Here is a 20,683-nt window from a genome sequence, read left to right on the forward strand (position 1 = left end):
CATGGACGTGGCCCATCTGCTCAGGCCCATGGTGGCTTTGCACACATAATAGCATTTATATGCGTGATGAAGGAAAGAGCTCTACAGAAAGAGCTGTATAGAAAATGCTGTTTTCCATCCAAAACAATCATGTGCACTTTTTTTGTGTGAAAAGTAAGTTTCAAATAGCAAATAGTCTTTGGAAACTGTATGGTTTTTTTTTTTAAAGATTTTCTCACAGTTGGAAGAAAATGGCTAAAATTACTAATTACTTGGAGAAGAAATTTAGGCCCTGTCTTCATAGGCCAAATAAAACGGCCTCACTTCATCCTCCCAGCAGGGAGACCAGATGATGCATGGACCAAATCCTGGTTCTGCTGTGATCAGACTGAATGACGGCCAGCTGTTCAGCACATCAATTAAAATACTTGGATGGTACAAGTTTGTTACTGCTGTTCTGAGGCATGTGACCACCAAATTGACAATAAATACTACATGTCTAGTTGAACGTTCATTTCTAGCTGTAATGCAGTGCAAACCAATTCTTCAGGCTGATGTAGCCAAGGATGAAATCCTGAAAACTCTCAGTCATATCTCTCACCTCTCCTGCTTTATTTTACTTAACTCACCAGTTGCTTTGGATCTTCCAGGAAGATCTGGAGCTCTCCAGTCCAAGGCTGGGTGGATGTTTAAACTGTGTCCTATTCAGCCACCTGGTACATCTGCACATCAGTAATGCAATCTGAGCTCAGAATGAGGCACCAAGCCATACAATTGAGGTTGAGCATCTCATTCTGACCTCAGAACGAAGCAACCTGCAGTGGCGACACATGCACTGGGCACTAAGCAAGATGCATGTGTGATCAGTCACCAGACATAGGAACAGGGGGCCTTTAATATGGAGGGGTGGGAGAGAGTCGGGGCAGATCCAGAGCCAGGATATTCTGGGCTGCTCTACATCAGTGCAGATAGAGCCTTAGTGAAGAATGACCTCTGTAGGAAATGGTCCTTAGCTTCTCTGATTTCAATCCAAATGTTCTTTAAAAAGAACGTTCTGCTTTTCTCCAAATAGGAACCTTAATGTTTAGTCTTTGCAAAACGGAGTGGCAAGGATGTGCAAACAATCTTTGAAAAATAGCATTAATTTTATCAAATCATTTCGGGGGGGGGGGGGGGATATGGTATTTGTCAAATTCTTTAGTGGTTGTCTTTCTCCACTGCTATACATGTTTCTTTCATGGTAAATAGGAAGTGTCCATCTCAAATTTCTGTTCTAACTCTCTAATTTCAGACTTCAGTTCAGTAATGCCATCTAGTTCAACCTTCTGCTTGATGTAGGGAGTGGAGTGCTGGAGCAGTCCCAACTTATGACTGTTTGGACACATGAAGAACTGATTTAGATGCAGATGTGGACCCAAATCAGGTCAAGCAGTCTGAATCCATGCTAGTTTTTGTACTGCTAATTTGTTGCAAAAAGTCTTGTGGTCTCTAATTATTGGGATATTTCAAATTTGGGTGATGCTGCAATTTCCTATGTATTGGGGCTATCTGAGATTAATAACATGCCTTGGTTCAGAAATTGTTCTGGGGACCATCAGAGTTGGGTACTTTTGACATAAAGCATCATGAATTAAACTAACTTACCCAAAATGATTTGTCTAATCTGCACTGCAGAAATAATACCATTTGACACCACTTTAGCTGTCATGGCTCAGTGCTATGGAATTGTGGGATTTGTAGTTTTGTGAGACTTTTTCTGTCAGAGAGCTCTGGTGCCACAATTCCAGAATTCCATAGCATTAAACCATGGAAGTTAAAATCGTGTCAAACTTCATTATTTCTGTATTGTAGATTGGACCTAAAAGGAAGAAAGGAAGTTCTCCCTTGGTTGGTTATTTCATAGAAATGTGACATTCTACAGCTGATTTCCAATTTGGGGTAAAAGAAAGTTGCAAACAGACAGTGCTATGAAAGTCTCTGAAAACCATTGTAATGCATTACCTCTGTCACTGACATATTATCTCTTCTCTGCTTTTTACAAACCTCTCTATTCCTACCCACTTTCTGCTGATGTTTTTAGCGGAAGAATTGATTTGATTTTCTCATATCAGGTTTAGCATTCAACTTAACACTGAGGAACATTTAGAAGACGGAAAGAACTGAAAACTTCATTATAAGGTCCTCCAACTACTGCAGCAAAACACAAATAAAACTAATGAAATATGCTGTGATTTCAAAGGGAAATCTCAGAAATGTGTCAGGCTATTACCTTTTAATTCCAATTTTCTTTTCAGTTAAGTAGCATAGATAATGAAGCCAGTTGTGCTAGCGTATTCCCAGATGCATAGACTATGAGTAAAATGTGTAGAGAGTGTTGTTTTTTTTTGTTTTATGCCAGCACTGGTAAATGAACTAATGCATGAATAATTTAAATGATAAAATACGTACTGCTCAGGAATTAAGGCTGTGGACAGCAAGTCTCTGGAGTACAGAGGAAATTAATGTTGAGATACACATTTGCAGAATGAGGTGGCAGGATCTCTGAGCTGATGGAATAGATTGAATCATTTCTGACTACAGGTTAAGTATCACATTTTTGAATGCTCAGCTACATTAAAAAAATACCAACTAGTAGTAGAGCATTAACATGGAAAGGTTAGAAATAGCCTACCTAATGTTCTTGTTTTTTCACTTGATGGGAAAATAGTTTTAAATATTTTAAAAATATGAGTATGTATTCAGAATTTAGCCATCTGAAGACCCTAAAGGCACCAGATCCCATCTTCATGGAAACTAAGCAGGGTCATCTCTGGTTAGTACTCGGATGAGGGACCACCTATGAATACCACTCGCTGTAGTCTAGATTCCAGAAGAAGGAACTGGCCAAACCACCTCTGAATAATCCTTGCCTAAGGAAATCCTATGAAATTCATGGTGTTGATTTCAGTGTGCTTTCGATTAACCAGATACACACATTTCTGACGATCCAAGATAAAAAGTATGTGAGTGATTTTTTTAAAAATGAGATGTAATTAAAAAGGCAAGAGACATATGTTCTTATCTGTACTTGGGAGTAATGTCCATTAAAACTGTACAACATGTGTTTCAGTAAACAAGATTGTACTGTGGTTTCGACATGATTTGATATATATTGAAAGAGTGAAGAGAAAGAAAGTATTTTTTTAAAAGTCCTTTCTCCTAAAATGAAAGGCAGAACTAAAATGGTGTCAGATTCACTCATCAGATTATTCAACTAAAGACTTTGCTGTGAGAACTAACAGATGAGTGTATTAGCAGTCAACACCATCAGGAACCCATAACTAAGCAGCCAACTATCTCCGACTCATAGAGCTCCTTGGGCTTCTTGCTTTTGCTGCCTGTTTACTGTATCTTTATAATTATTTAAGTGATTGCAAGAACAAGGAGAAGGGGGAATAGCCTCCCATTTTCTTGCCTTCTCTTTCTGTAAATGGATCCCAGCAGGAGAATGAAAGTGAATGTACAATGACAAGGAGGTGCGTCAACTGAGAGCCCTTCTTGCTGGAGCACTCCAAAATCTGGAACCAACTAAGGAGTTTATTGCCACCGATGCCACCAGAAGTCCCCAATCCGTTCCCCATCCATCCCACAGGAGGTGATTTTAAGGACAATTCTGAACAATTCTTGAAAAATGCCTGCTGTGAGATGGATGGGGAATGGATTGGGGACTTCTGGCCACATCAGTGGCATGCGGTAATAAGGGTGATTTCCCCATTCTGTTCCCTTCCCGCTCCCTTCTGTTCCATGCCATTTACATTCCCTGAGCTCCATGCAATAAGCTCCTAAGATTCAGTCATCCACTTGCTAGCTCACACCATGGAATTCGTTGTTAGCTCTTCCAGCTCCTCTTTCTCTTCAAGCTCTTTCTCCTCCTACTTCCTCTACCAACTAGCTGGAGTCTAGCTAGTATTTCTGCTTCTATCATCATTCCACATTACCACAACATTCTTTAAGGGCGCTCTTGGAGAAAAATGGCAGCTATCCCAAAAATGAATGCTGGAGAATATTATTCTTTTTCCCCTCTAGAGTTTGGGGCAGGAGGGGATCTCAATAATTTTATCTAGAAAATGACCTCTAGGAGGTTTTGGTTCACCTCTATAAATAGTAGGCATGATGGATACAACTGTGCTGAGATTAGGTACGCTTGAGAAATTCAATACCTGCAAATTGTGATAAAAGTTGATTTCATTCATACCTTCCAGACTGACATACTGATAAAAACCTATCTACCAGTTTTCACATTTCCTGTGTGTTCTGATGCACTTCTGAGCTCAAAGAGGCAGAAAGTGGAGAGAGAATCAGAATATGTTTAAAAAATATTAAACTTGAGAAATAGTCCTCATTTAAATATGAAATTTCCCATCTCCAGCAGTTCAAGAGGAAAAGAGACAGAGGAGTGGACTTAGACAAAATGTCATTTAGCGGAGAAATACATTTGTGCCCCTTTGTAACTCTGATACAAAATGTAATGTATGCTCCAGGAGCAATGTAAATGTGGTGTGTACATTGCTCTGAATATTATTGAATTAAGTTCTTTTTTTTTACAACTTGAAATGATTACAAATGTTTTCAAGGTGACACTTTAAAAGTCGGATGTAATGTCATAACAGACCCAACATGGATATGGACATTGTGAAACCTTTGTGTTCTGTTCCTTCAAGTCATTTAAGAACTTATAGTGACCCTAAGGGCAAACCTATCATGGGGTTTTCTTGTCACAATTTCTTCAGGGGAGGTTTGCCTTTACCTTTTGTATTTTTATTACTGTAACCCGCCCGGATTCCTTGTGATTGGGCAGGCTATAAATAAGTTGTTGTTGTTGTTGTTGTTCTCTTTCTCTAAGCCTGACAGAGAATGTCCTTGCCAAGGTGACCCATTGGGTTTCCATGGCTGAGTGGCGATTTGAACCCTGTTAATCAGAATCTAGTGTTCAATCACTGGTCCATACTGGTTCTTTCTAAAACTAAGGTAAGGATAAAGGTTTCCCCTTTGACAATTTTGTCTTTTTGTTTCTGACTGTAGGAGACAGTGCTCATCTCCCTTACTAATCCGAGGGAGCCAGCATTGTGAAGATTACTCCATGGCCATGTGGACACCATGACTGCACAGAATGCTGTTACCTTCCCACCAAAGTGGTACCTTTTATCTACTTGCACTTTTTACATGCGTTCAAATTGCTAGGTTGGTAGACGCTGGGACTAGTTATGGGAGCTCATTCCGAAACACAGTGCTTGGGTCTTGACCTGCTGACCTGCCAACCTTGTGATTGTCGGAGTCAGAATCTTAACTGCTAAGCCACCACGTCCTTTTTATTGTACTCATGAATTCAATTTTATACCCACATAAGTATATTTACTAAGGCATGAGTCCCAAGCAGAAAGCCAGCCTTTGTAACTTCTAGTTACTTACTAAGCACTTACTAATACATGAATTCTACAAGCCTGTAGAAGAAAACATATAAACCTCCCATTCACCTTGTCATCACCTCAACTTCCACAATACAGCATGGGGCAACTGTATGAGAGATCACTTCAGCCATGTGATATACCTCCATTTCTGAGGCCACACAACTATAACAAAAAGTAATCAAACTATTTCAACCACAAAAAAAATGGTTCTTCCTAGGTAGGTTTAGGACTAGAAAATTGATTTTAAGAAGAAGAAATGTATGCTAAAATAAATGAGTAAATGATGATGATGAGGTGATGATGATTCGAACCCACAATATCATCCTACAATTGTACATCTCTGTATAGTTTCAGCTATAATTATTTCTTTTCTGCATATTCATTCTTTGAAAATAACTTTCTAAGCCATTTCTAAGCTACAGCACCAATATTATGTAGCACAATTTTACATTATTGTTATGGGTGTTGGAGAGAGAGAATTAATTACAAGCCAGTAGCTGTTTCTAAAGAAGATGCTGGCCTACATGGACATCTATTCTGACCCGGCATGATTGCTCTTATGTTTTGAATCTTCTTTACTACTAGAATTTTTCATCTGTTCTTCTCCCAAATGAAGTGTATCTTCAAATACACCCAAGAAGAAGCAATAAGGCAGTATCTTGTAGCTGCTTAAAAAGTCTGTCGTACTTACTATTCAGCCTCCTAAACTTCTATTAACACCCTAGTTGATTTATATCACTGGATTTACAAAGAGTTTTAACTCATTAGAGATCAGTAAGATTGCATGATTATAATTTGCCCATATCTTCCTTTGCTAAGTATTTTCTTCTTTGGACTGAACACCATCATGCTGGCATAACAGGATTTGAATTTGCAATGATGAGCACATCTGCCTCTTCAAATAAAATGAAGCTTTGATGGAAGATTATGTGAATAAGAAATATCATTGAAACAGGGCCTCAGGGGAGGCTTAAGTAGCAAGAGATTATTATCTTCAAACAACACGCCTTTTTAAAAAATGTAAAATCAAAGAAAGAACAGAGAAGTATGACCTGTTTCAGTATTCATGGAGGTGCGAAAGATACACTGTTCTTCTGGGTTAGGCTGCTGTGGTCAAGGAAATCACTTAGGCCCTGCATAAATATGTGAAGGCATCTCCAAGAAATTAAAAGATTATAGAAGTATATTTCCAAGAATATTCTAGGGATTACAAGGCTAATAAAAATGGCTTATCTTCTCTAAATTGGCAATTGCATTTGGTTGCACGGATGTAATTTTTTTAGAGGGAAACTACGGACACCTTTTTTGTGGAGTTCGTGAAAGCAATGTACTAGTGAGGGTCAGTTTTGTCTGCCAGTTCTTAGTGTGGGAGCAGGGGAGGATGTTTCAGAAGGAAATAATATATAGGTTATATATACATATATTTGTTATTATATTGGGTTCAGGTATTTGGATGGTTACATTCCTTTTTGTTTCTTAACTCGTTGAGAGTTGCTCATATTATACTACAACAATAATAATATTAATAATATTCATTTGTATCCCACCTCTCCCTCTATTGAATTGAGGCGAGTAACAGCAGACAAGAACAATAAAATCAAACATGAATATCAATAGATAAAAACATAGCAGGGCATATTAGATCCTAGTTCCCCTATCTCCCCCCAACCCTAAAATACCATTAAAAAACTAATTCCCAATAGAATGGTTCATAAAATAGATCGAGATCAAAGTCCGGTGGGTACAGCTAAGCAAATGGAGAGTAAAAATTCTGAGATCAGTTTGGGAATGCCTGCCAGTAACAATGGTAACAATAGAGATACTAAGGATTAACAGCGATAGGAATAATATTTGTTGATTGATCATAATAGAGTTAATGATAATAATAAATTTCCTAGAATCATAGAACTGCGGAGTTGGAGGAGACTGAGAGAGTAATCTAGCCCAACCCCTGCCACACAAGAATACATAATCAAAGCACTTTTTACCAACAGACAGCGACTCTCTGTTTAAAAACCTCCAAAGAAGGAGACTCCACTAAGCCCTTAGGGAGTGTGTTCCATTGCTGAGCAGCTCTTACTGTGTCCACACTGCAGAAACAATCCAAACTGACACCGCTTTAACAGCAATGGCTCATATTTAGGGAATTATGGGATTTGTAGTGTGTTGAGCCATGACAGTCATGGCATGACTTGTCATCAAGTGATGTCAGACGCGCTTATTTCTGCAGTGCAGATGCAGCCTCAATTGGTATGCATTTTAAATCCTAAGTAAAGTATCCATATGAACTACTGTTCCTAAAGGAGCATTCAGCATTTCTGTTATTCAAGCCAAAGTGAAACCTGGAGGAGTCCTCTCTTTTCTTTATTTAAATAGATTGCTGCAGATAAGCAAGTTGCTAGAGTACCATTAACGTTAATTCAAAATGCATTAGCACATTGCATTGGGTAATATCAACTTAAGACAAGCTACTAAAGCGCTGTACCTCCCATGGTGTACATGCTGCTAATTTCAATTATTATTATTCTTACATCTTTCAGCAACATGTTCACTTTTGAATGTCCTTGAAGTTTCCTTTAAAGAACGCTAAATAAAATGAAAATAGCTAAATGTATTCTTAAAGCAAAACAGATCCACAGAGCCAATGCAATTTGCACTGACTTACCTACAGACAAAAAAACCCTTCTCTCTTATTTAAAAGACACAAAATGATGACAGAAATTAAGTGAATTATTTTTTTAACCAAATGCCTTAGTAGACTTCTATCACATCTTACTAAATTAAATTTTATGCAAAAAGAATTCTTTATTTAAGGTGACATCTGCCATGGGATAAATCATATTTCATGATACTGCCAACATTTTGAATTACTTGGAATATTAACTAGTATTACTAGTAATACCCCCCTTTTTTCTCCCATCTATCTCAGCATTGGAGTATATGGGTTATGATAGAAGCATATTTTAACATAATACTTACTAACATATGTATTGTAAATTTCTGAGTTGAAGGATCATGATTATTAAAATGATGTGGGGTTAATTTTTTTTGTCATGGGGATAATGAAAGGGATAATTCTTCTATATGCTTTGTAAATACACACACACACACACACACACAGAGAGAGAGAGAGAGAGAGAGAGAGAGAGAGAGAGAGAGAAACACACACACATCTCACCTTTTATCATGAAAACCAGTGTGCATGTAGGTTAGCAACATCACAGTGTGCTCAGGTTTGCAACAGTTATCAATGAGAAAAATAACAGATGTTAAGAGAGGCTGCAGCATTTTGGTTTCACAGTAGCAGAGGAAAAAGTAGAATGGCAGAAAATTAATTGGGATTGCCCCTTCCAAGTCAGAAGAGTTGGAAGGTATGCAACAATCGCCATAACATTCCTCATGTTACAACTCGTTGAATAATTATCCATCCAACTAAACCAAGCTGTGTGCCAAAACTGGAGTTGATTGCATGCCTTCATGCCCCCAAGGGTATTGCTGTGGGAATAAATAGGGATATATGCCAGTAATGAGTGTTTGTTCCTGCATTTCAGGAGGTTGGATTGGATGGCCCTTGAGGTCTTTCCTAGCTCTGTAATTCTAAGATAGATAGATAGATAGATAGGCCAACCTCCAGTCACTAAATCTTCCCTGTCTATTGAATGGACATGCAAGTGCATGAAAGGAGCACCATTTTAATTATGAAATAAAATATCAAACTCGGAACCACACATTTTCTTGAAAGCCTGCCCTAATAGGACAAAAGCACTGACAAGTTGTGAAATGGAAGTGCACAACCTGCTCAGATTAAAATAATCATCACACCTTTTCTCTTTGAAAGCAAAATGCCTCATGGAGGCAGCCTGGCAGAGATCTCACTAATTTGCATGGCAGCAAAAAATGTAACACATACAGATGTCCAAAAGAGAAGAAATTTGACGGCGTGATAAATACAACTTAACAAACTGCTGAACAATGTAAAGCCGTAAAACAAGTCTGAAAGGCCTATGAGTGCCAGGAACAACAGGGTAGTATGGCCCATTCTTTAAGCATTTGCCTCATAATTCTTCAGTTACAAGGCTCTGAGTGTCACCCTCAAATGATTTAGCATCTCAAGCTTTATTTCTCAGAATGGGTCAGCATGGGAGTTTGTCCCCCAAACTGCCCTAATGTCCCCTGTTCCCTTGGGCACACTGTTGTGCCATTGGGCAACTGTTTGCATGCACATCCTGCTATGCCATCCATCACTGCCACCACTTGGAGGAACACCATCCCTGACCTGAAAGCCAGAGGAACATCCTTGTTGTATCATTTGCTGTACTCCATGGGAGATTAAAGGATAGCTAAAATCATTTCCCCATACTTTATGTATTTGTCATCGGCAATATTTCACCACTGCTGTGGGCTTTATAGTAGTGACCAAATGCTTATCCCGGTAGCTAGTAGCTATCCTAGCTTGCAGGCAAACAACATTGTACAGATTACGACTAGATTTCAAGCTGTCACTTTATTCAGTCTTTCTCATATTTTGCATTTGAGAAGAGTGTCCAGAGAAGGGCGACTAAAATGGTGAAAGGTCTGAAACCATGTCCTATGGGGAACTAGATATGTTGACCCTGGAGAAGAGAAGGTTAAGAGGTGATATGGTAGTCCTGTTTAAATATTTGAAGGGCTGTCATACTAAAAATGCAGCAAGCTTTTTTTCTGTTGCTCCAGAGAATAGAACACAGAGCAATGGGTTGAAGCAACAGTAAAAGAGATTCCACCAAATTGAGGAAGAACATTCTGATGCTAAGTCTGGTTATTATTTTAGAGGTTTCCCCACCTTTAATCCATGAATACTTGCTGTGGCTGAATATCAACGCAAGCAAAGCTCAAATAAAGCATAAGGTACTACTTGCTACCTTCCTAAGTTTTTTCTCTCTGTTTTTTCTAATGTTTATTCTCTCTTAATTCAAGCACGGTAATGATTTACACTTTGGACAGCTTAGTGTTTATCACTCAACTAGCAAATTAGCTTTCAGTCAATCAGGAAAAGAAAAACACCCCAAATTGGCTTTTCTCCCAAAATTGGACTAAACTGTGAAATTGTCATAGAAAGTGTGTACATATATGAAAAACAGTAAATAGAAAAAGTGAGCTTGATTGCTCATCCACACAGTTTCCAGTAGATATCACACTCGGAGTATTTAAAGGAGCGTTGTGTTTTGTACACATCCAGCTCAGACTGGAATGTCACAGATGAAATAGTAATAATAATAATAATAATAACAATAACAATGAAATATTGATTGCACAGGTCACTGTTAGGAACTGATAGAAATTCATAGAATTTCAAAATCTTAAGTGGTCCATACGTTGTGTATTTTCTTTGTTTTCATGTCTATTTTTATGAATACCCTGCAACCTGATGATGAGAGAGTTTTATTTTAGGCTTATCCACCAGACTAAAGTTGCACAAAGAAGAGGTCACAATTGTCTGAACAAAGATGTGGTGATGGCCACACCAATTTAGTATGATGTTGGAAACATGACATGGGGAAAGATTGCTCAACATTCACCTTGGCCTCCGTCTCTTCACCCTGATCAAAATCCCAATACCCATGATCTATTGGCAATGAAAGCTCTCCTTAGTACCATCAAAAGGGTTTCTCTGTTTAACACCAATTTCCTATCAAGGAAAGTCAGGAGGTAATTCCTACTTGGATTATGGAAGAAATAAACAGAGTTTTCTTTTGTTTTCTTAAAAATGTACATGGCAAAGTCCTCATTGTCTCCCGAAAGCCAGCTGTTACTGAAACAAAATGAAGCTGTGAATATCCAAACAACTGCAGTTATAATTTCCAAAGCTGTAGCGAATTGGGAACTATCAGACCCAAAGACAGAATATTAGGGGGAAAGCGATTGTGCACCTGTATTTTACTTCTCTTTCTTTCCCCTTCTTCGGTTGCAGGAAACGGAATGAGAAAATATCTAAGTGCTCTAAGTGGGCGACAATTTTGTTTGTCATTTTTTTGAGCTGAATTTAGCAAAACACATAAAACCTGAAAGCAGGAGAAAACAATACTGACAGATCTTCCCAGCCCTAGCTCTTACCCAATTTCATTCACTCGTGGTTGCTCTTCTGCAGAGGTGTGAGTAAATGGTCTCTCATTATTTGCCCTTTTGCTGGACAGAGATATTTGATGGCAAGGACAAGATTTCTCTTGAAGACATGAAATTATCCAGCTTTTTCCTGGAAAAACTTTCCAATTGTTTCTTGGAGGCAGGGCTTGCTATTAGCAGCACTATTGGCAGTAGCACAGGTTTGGCTTTTTCTCTTCTACTGTGAACAACTGAATGTATAGCAGAAGCTTGGCTACCATTTTTCATCCCTCTTGTAGAAGAAACTGTAGCAAAATATTTTTGTTAGGTGTCTGCAAGTTATTACTGACCGACAGAGACCCTAAGGCAAACCATCATGGCGTTCATTTGGCAGGATTTGTTCATATTGGGGTTGCCATTGCCTTCCTATGAGGCTGAGAGAATATGACTTGCCCAAGATCAACTTGTGGGTTTCTCTTGGCTGAGTGAGGATTTGGACCCAGGTTTCCTTTTCCCTTGTGCAAGACACTATATCAGACTGGTTCTCCTTGAAATAATTTTACCTTTTTTGTATTGCCTCCTGATCTTTTCTCTGGTGTTGCCACTTATTGTTTTCTTGCCTACTTTAAGTAACAACGATTATCACAATATCAGAGGGGAATAGTCGGGGGGGGGGGGGGGAATGTTGCCAGCAAACCTGAGAAAGAATGAGCTTGGTTAGCTACAAATGTGTGTGAAATGGCATATAAGAAGGAAGCTGAAAGGACTAGGCAAACTCTGTACAAAATTGGGTCACAGAGAGTCCTCTCTTTCCACTAGCTTTATCCATCATGGGAACTGAAACTCTGTGACTCTTTTCACTTTGCTTTCAGGTTTCTGACATTACTACTTCTTTTCTTTTTTTAATCACTCAGATGAAGAAGTCAGTCAGGATGTCCACCTGCACTTTGGAGACCTGCTCTTTAGTTGGAGTGAATTAAGTCATTAACTGGAGAGCTATCTATAAATCACCTTTGGAAGCGCAGCATCTGTTGCAGTCACTTTTCATAAGCTCCCTTTCCTGACCTGCTTAAGCAACTACTTTAGGGTAAATGAAAACGAAGGCCACACTCCCTCCCTCATCTCCTTTCACAAAGCTATTTTGATGCTTTAACGGGGTTTTAAAAATTAATTAATTCAGAGACTAATGAGGTTTTGGATTGTCCTTTCCTCATTATCCCAGTTTCTCCCGTACACTTCATTTGCATGGCTCATTGCAGATTGTGATTATTCTTAGCGGTATGACTGGGGTTCCAAAACTTGCCTCAGAATGACTATTGAAACATTAACAGTTGTATGGCAATGTACCACAAGCAGCAGCAACAAAAAACGGCTTCTCTATCTCTAAGCAGTGATTCATTTTAATAAAATGTATACCTTTTCAATGTTTTCAAACATAAAAATAATGTGTATGTAGAGAGATCTGGTAACACCTTTGAGATTTACTGAAAGAAAGAAGTTGGCAGCATGAGCTTTTGTAGACTTAAGTTTACTTTTTCAGATGCATTTGGTTGAGTGGAAAGCCAGGGACAGACCTATACATGCCATAGGTATGCGAGAATGTCCATTCAAATTCAAAATCCTTTGTATATGGATATGAAGTAGCAAGTCCAATTTAATGATGGTCCCTGCATTTCTACCACAAAAAGATAACTTCAACTTTCCCAATTTTTTCTATTTCATTGACCCCTTCTGAAGTCATATTTCCAGTCAGCAATTTTGTTATGTTATAATTCACGTTAAACCCAGAGTATGTTCCAAAGATATAAGGTAAAGATTTTCCCTCGACAAGACTGGAGATTATCACATGGGATAAAGGATGTCCTTTTCCCGTCCTTATCAAACGATCACACGGAGATTATCAGATGACGTTGCGCTTATTTGGTTATTATGTCATTGAAAAGGAATTGTCTGCAATTGCTCTAAAGATGTTGCACTTATTTCACCATTATCCCATCAGTGAAGCAGAACTGTCTAGTCATTTTTCATTAACGGAAGTTTCCATTATTCAAAAGTGACAGGACAATTCCACTTCATTGATGGGATAAGTGCAATGTTTGTGATAGTCTTTCACACACAGAATAAGGATGGGATAAGCAGATCCCATGATCTCCCACCTTGGCTTCCAAGGAGATTTTATGCTTGATCTGTTCAAGGGCCCATTTGTTTGTCTTTTTAGCTATCCACGGTATCCTCAACACTCTTCTCTAGCAGCACATCTCATTCCCCCCCCCCCCCCATTTTACTATGCCATTCTATTGTGATATTGTGATAATCGTTGTTACTTAAAGTAGGCAAATGAGTTAATGGAACTCATTTATGGATTTTGTTATCCATGGGGAGGGGGATCCTGGAACCAAATCCCAGCAGATACCAAGGGCCCACTGTACGTTCTTTTTCTTTTCATACAGCATTGCATCCTTTGGTTTGAACTTTCCATTCAGTTCCTGGGTCTTGTGGAAGAGGTGTCTCATTCTTTCTTTTTTGTTCTCTTCACACCCCACCAGAAAATGGCCTCTGCTCTTCAGTTTATTTCACTTGGGAATTATTATTACATTGGACACAGTGTGAAATTGACTATTCATGAAGGCATGGCCTAAATTATCTTTCCACCGAAACTGTTTGCATTTAACAATAGAATAAACCATACACAAATGGGGATGGAAGTTTTGGGGACAGCATATTATGTGGACAATAAGGATCTCTTCTTGTGCCTCTCTATGTCTTAGCCCTTTACACCTTTCCTGTAGTATGTATGCAAGACACATACAAAGCCAAGAAGTCAACCAATACTTAGCAAAATAATTTAGAAAATAATAGATAAATTGTTGTACTTGGAGATTACTTTGTTGCTTGTCTCATCTTATAAAATTAGTTTTGCTGAAGGACCATCATATAGTACATGCCTTGGGGGAAATAAAGGAATACAATTTTTATTGTCTCCAAATCTATTTTATGCTCTGTTGGAGTCAGCACTAAATCTGAAGCCGAAACCTCATATAATGAGAGCAGTCATGGTCTTGGGGTGAAATATTCAAATGAAACCTGTGCAATTATATACAGAGAGATGTCCTTTTACTTAAGTATAGAATCACAGGCAAACATAACAGATGAGTGTGTTTGCAGTATAAAATCAAAGATCTGCCAAGTACTTGTTTTAGATATACATACGTGTGTGTGTGTGTGTTTGTATTTGCAGTGTGTGTATAGAACTACACAGCAATCCTATTCATGTTGAATTATAAATAAGTCTCATTAGGTACAGAAGAACTCAGTAAGTGAGTACAGTATTTATATCTTGACCCTTAGTAGAGGATCAGAAGTGGGTGGCAATAAAAATAGGAAACACATTTTAAGAGCATTAATATATAGCAAATGCATGCATTTCTCAAGTTAGGTATCTTAGGGCTTACTACCATATGTTCAATAATCATTTATTCAATCATTTGAACCAAACATTATGGATGACATCTTGTTGAGCAGTTATGAATGCATAAGCTAGAGGTATACATTCATAACTGCTCAGTACTCATGTTTATGATCATGGCACTATTGCCACAATTGCAAATGCTGTTTAGGTAGGTTTTTGTGTGGGTCAGGTTAGGGAATGATATGGATTGATAACAACATAGGATTTTACCCAATGCAATTAATTCTAAGCATGTACAGCGCTGTGTAAATTTACAGCGCTTCATAAATAAAGGTTAATAATAATAATAATAATTATAAATTTCATGATGTTCAAAAACATTATAAACACTAATGTAATGTTCCCATTCTCCCTTCAAATCATTTACTCCTTGTGGGTCATAGGGACTGACTTATTACTTATCTTATAAGCTGAGAGACTTTTTGGCTAAAGGGATGGGTATGGTTTTGTAAAAATTAATTAATTAACTGTAGATGACTGTAATAATGAGGCAATTTATCATCTATTTACAGCATTTTTATTACTTGCATATATATATATATATATATATAGAGAGAGAGAGAGAGAGAGAGAGAGAGAGATTTTGGATCCTGAATCCCTTATCCACAAAATCATTGTTATAATAATCAACACAGTCCATGAAGAACATGTCCTAACAAATTATTATGTAAATTAGTCTTATAAGACTTCAAACCAAAATATCATTCTATCTAAAAAATGTGTTAGAATGACTTGTGAAGAGCAGGAAGAGTTTGCAACTTTCAAAGTATGTCATATTAGTAATTCTTGCAAATTTGGATGATTAGTGTCTATCAACAATCATTAACTACTAACATTTGAGTGATAAATAAAACATGCATGTACATTTAAAGCGCTCCACTTAGGCATCTAGTTTATCTTATTAAAAATTTATTGTCTTATTTTGGTCCATTGGGTCATTATGGGAGGAATGTAGGGGCCATTAACACCATCCATAGGCCCCATATCCTGGTTACCCACATTTTTAGCAAAATCTCCCCTTTCCCCATAGCCTTCGTAGTATGTTAGCTCTGAAGGACAATGGATTTCATCGGAAAGAAATGAAAGAAGTGGGGGGAAAATGAAATGTATAGGATGGTGACACCTGGCTTGACAACACCATATGTGAAAGGGTTCTAGGAGTCTTAGTAAACCACAAGCTGGACATGAGCCAACAGTATGATGAGGCAGTAAAAAAAGCCAGTGTGATTCTAGGCTACATCAATGGGAGCATAGTGTCTAGATCAAGGTAAGTAATTGTTCTACTTTGGTCAGGCCTCGCTTGGAATATTGTGTCCAGTTCTAGGCACCACAATCCAAGAGGGAAACTGACAAACTGGAATATGTCCAGAGGAGGGTGAGCAAAATGGTATGAGGTCTGGAAACTATGGCCTGTGAGGAGAAGCTTAGGGAGCTTAGTATGTTAAGCGTTGACATGATAGCCATGTTTAAACAGTAGAAGAAACATTGTTTGAAGATTAAGCAAGTTTGTTTTCTGCTTTTCCAAAGACTAGGTCATGCAGCAATGAATTTAAGCTACAGCAAAAGAGATTCTGCCCAGACATTAGGAAGAACTTTCTGATGGCATATACAGTTGGAATATGCCACCTGGGAATTTGGCGGAGTCTCTTTCTTTGGGAGATTTTAAACAAAGGCTAGGTAGCCATTGGTCTGGAGTAATTTGATTGTGTATTCCTGCATGGCAGAATGGGGTTGGACGGGATGGCCTTTGTGGCCTCTCCCAACTCTATGATTCTTTGATCTGCAAACAACCCCCCCCCCCCCCATGTCTTCACCTGTCTGCAAAAAGACAATGAGGAGGGTCATAGTCTAATCTCTCTAGGAAGGGAGTTCCTAAGACTGCAAGCAACCATTGAGCAGGCTCTCTCCTGTGTCATCAACAGATGTACCAAGAGAAGGGATGCCTTAGAAGATCTGAAAAGTCTGGCAGGCTCATATGGGGCAATACGGTGCTTCAGATAACCCAGACTTTTGTCTTTTTCAGGAAGATCCCATTTGAGATCTTTTGGAAACATCAGCACCTCATCTCTCGAACAACAAAATCTTGGCATCAGAAAGTGTCTATGGAAGTAGCTTTGGACGCTGTGGAACTTTAAGGTCCATCACTCCCCTGGTCTATCCCTAAACTAACCAGGACTCTGCACCCATTCAAGATTGCTGTAGGTTAAGCACATTCCATTCATTGGAATGGAATCAGAAATAACTTGAATGCACGCACAACACAACACACACACACACACACACACACACCACCCAACAAAGCACTTTATCTATGGAAATAAATGATACCTGGATGATTGTTTTTAAAAAATATTACTCTAACATACCAAAGATCAGAAGGATATGTGCTATTTAAAGCAATCTGCAGTGTATTTGAAGGAAAACACACAGGCAAACATTATCTGATTGGAAATCTTCAGGGGCCTGATAGGAGAGAAAACTGTTAATAGGATATTGAACGTTTCCTCTCAACAATGATGGTTTAATCCAGCCCAGACATGCACTGACCAAAATACCTTGTTATCTCTTAGCTGTAAAACTTTATACGTGCATGAAAATTAATGTATTGCTTCAACTGGTTCAATAATAATAATAATAATAATAATAATAATAATAATAATAATAATAATGGCATTCAGTATTCACCAGAAGGCTAAAAGAGGGGATGATGTGAGTGTACATGTAAACCCAAACTCCAAATCCCTCCCTCGCTGTCTTTGTCCTTGACCTTCCTATACTGAAGGGAGAAGGTTGAAGGGAGTATTTCTCAGGCTTCACAAATTAATATAGTAATGGCCTAGGAAACACAAATAGAAGAAGTCATTTTCTATCTGCTCTACTAAATAACAAGAAGTAAGAGATGTGCACGCTCATATCCCATTGCCACATTTAGTTGTCATGTGAATAGGCTGAATGCAGCCATAGAACTAGTGTGTGCTGAGAGTACGTTCTATGACAGGGGATACAAATGAGCGTTGTTGTGGTGTGTTTATTCTTCTTACAAATATTGGTTGGTCCTTATTTGCTAGCTATGAAATCTGGCCATCACATGTATACATAGAATAAATTCAAATGAAATTATGGCTTTATATTGTTCATATATCTAACATAGGGGCTATACAGACGGGCGGCATGCGGCTGTCCCTATTTGCTCCTTGGAAGGGACGTTATAGGCACAGTGGCACACCATGATGATACCCCTTCTGCGCTGCGCCATTTGGGTGCTGCGCCACAGTGGTGTCATCATGGTGCACGCCGTGTAAATGGGCAAGTGCCAAAATGGTCAAGGTGTTGAGCATGCGGACACTGTGTCGTGAATCCACCCATAGGCCAGCGCTTTCTGCTGGACTGTATAGGGCTCTAGTTAACCTTTCTATCCCTATGGAATCTCTTGAAATCATATTCAGGTCTCAGGAAATACTGGGGTATATACCATGACTGAGAACCTCTGGTATATATCATATTATTGGGGGGGGGGGGGAATTCAGAGAGGAAATGCATGAACTGACCTTGTGTGCGTATACTTCTGTATACTTGCTCAAATTAAGTCTATGTAGAAAAAAGATCAAATGGGGGATGTATATTGTTTTACCTTTTCCATCTAAAAATGCCTAGAAATTGTATTATCAATAAAACACCATGCAATAATGCTGTAACATCAGCAAGTCCCAGAGCCGTATGTACAGCAGACTGTCATAATAAAATTGGAATTTTGCTCACAGCACTGCAACAACATTTCTGATTCATTTTCTCACCCCTGTCCTTGTGTGAGAGTTTAATTAACTTTCAGAGCCTCATTATATTTTCATCTCTAGAAAGAAATGCAGAGACCATGGAAGGAAAGGAGGGAATGTACTTGTCATCCACACATCCTTCCAATCAAATCAGAGCCGTCCTAGAACTGATGAAACTGCAGCCTGTTTAATTTGCTATCTTAACAGCTTGCCAGCTATGAACTGATAAAAGGATTTACAGGTCAGCACTGTTGTATCTTTTCTGCTGATTCAGGGGACCATGACTCTGAGGGACGCTTACTGGATTTGCCCCCTTTTATATCCTTAAGTTGTCTCCATTAAAGGCTGATACAAGGATTCTCCTTGAAAATAAAAACAAAAACACTCTTTCAGAACAAACTGTCCCTGATCAAACCAAATAGTCCATGTTGATATGGTGGCACATGACAGCAGTGTATTTATCCACAATGATCCAGCAACATAAGGAGATTAATGTCAATTGGGAGCAGGAATAAATAAGCTTTGGTTTTTTTGGGCTCATACCAAGCAGACATTTTGAGAATGCATGAATTTATTCATGAATTTGACAGAAAGCACTCCAGATTATTGGCTGAGATTCTAGATAGCTACCTTAGTCACAGCACTATGTAGCATCTCCCATTCTGACCGCCTGGCCCTCCTCCAGTTTTGGCAGAAGCTGCTATGAGCAATGGGGATCTTTTATTTTGTCCTTTGGGACACAGCAGACTGGTGTTTCCACATGTTTCTGTGAGTGATTTTTTGGGTGTCACAGTCAGAAGCATTATCCATGTCAAATTCCTCTTTGCACCAGAGATCTGTCATGGTAGGTGGGTGGATGTGTCCTGATCTACAGGAAAACAGAGCCACGTCCCTCTCAATGGCTGCTGCCCAGTAAGTCAAGATTGGGGGACTGTTACAATCCATAGGTTACACATTTATCTCTGTGACCATGAATTCCAGCCATTTTTTCCAACAAAAGCTCTCAAGAAAGGGAAACTGGCAGACTCAGTCATGGGGACAGGGAACTGCTTAGCTATTTGAAGTCTGAGGCACTCACATCATAGAATCATAGCATTTGAGGTGACTGTAAGAGATTTCTAGTCCAGTTGTACTGCTAGTACGAAGTAAGATATTGAATTTGAATCACTCTGGTCCTAGTTTCAACACACAAAACATGACGCTACCCTGGATTTCAACCATCTGTAAGCACAACTTTGTTCAGATCTTGAAATTAACATATGGTAGCCTTGTGCACAATTGTGATTTCTTTATTTCAGCTCTTCACCTGAGAATTTTGAGATATTATGCAGTTTATTCCATCCCCCAGCCATGACAAGGCTTACCTGTTTGGAAACATTGCAAATTTACAAAGGATAGAAAGGGTGTGAGTGTGAGTGTGAGTGTGGGATACATCACAGAGTCTTCCAATAATAGAAACCATTTGAGAATTATGTGTGTATCACTACAGTGACATACTGATGTTCCCAGTACTGATGCAATTGTGGAGAACAAATTACTGTGCAATATTTTCAGTACGTTTAGGATTTTATGTGCATGGAAATAGTTGAACACTAATGCTCATGCTGAGAAAACTGTAAAGTCACCATAAAAGAGAACTGCATTTGATAAGCAGCAAAAGAAAAATACTGACAAGGCACACTGTTGGTAAGACTCAATGCATTTTGATAGCATGTTACAAATATCCTGTCTTCACCTGAAAGTTCATCCAATTGATAGAAATGTACACCTTTTTAAAAAGGAAGACTTTAAAGGAATTCAGCTCGATTAAATTGCATTGGGTTTGAGATCAATAACTCATGGGAAATCAACAGGAGATAATGGAGATATGCTGGAGATTGGTTTGAGTAGGTGGATGTTGGATTGTAGAAGAAACTGAATGTAGAAAAAGAAAA

Source organism: Sceloporus occidentalis, unplaced genomic scaffold, assembly GCF_023333645.1.
Source record: "Sceloporus occidentalis isolate IW3139 unplaced genomic scaffold, rSceOcc1.0.p SCAF_10, whole genome shotgun sequence".
NCBI classification, from domain to species: domain Eukaryota; kingdom Metazoa; phylum Chordata; class Lepidosauria; order Squamata; family Phrynosomatidae; genus Sceloporus; species Sceloporus occidentalis.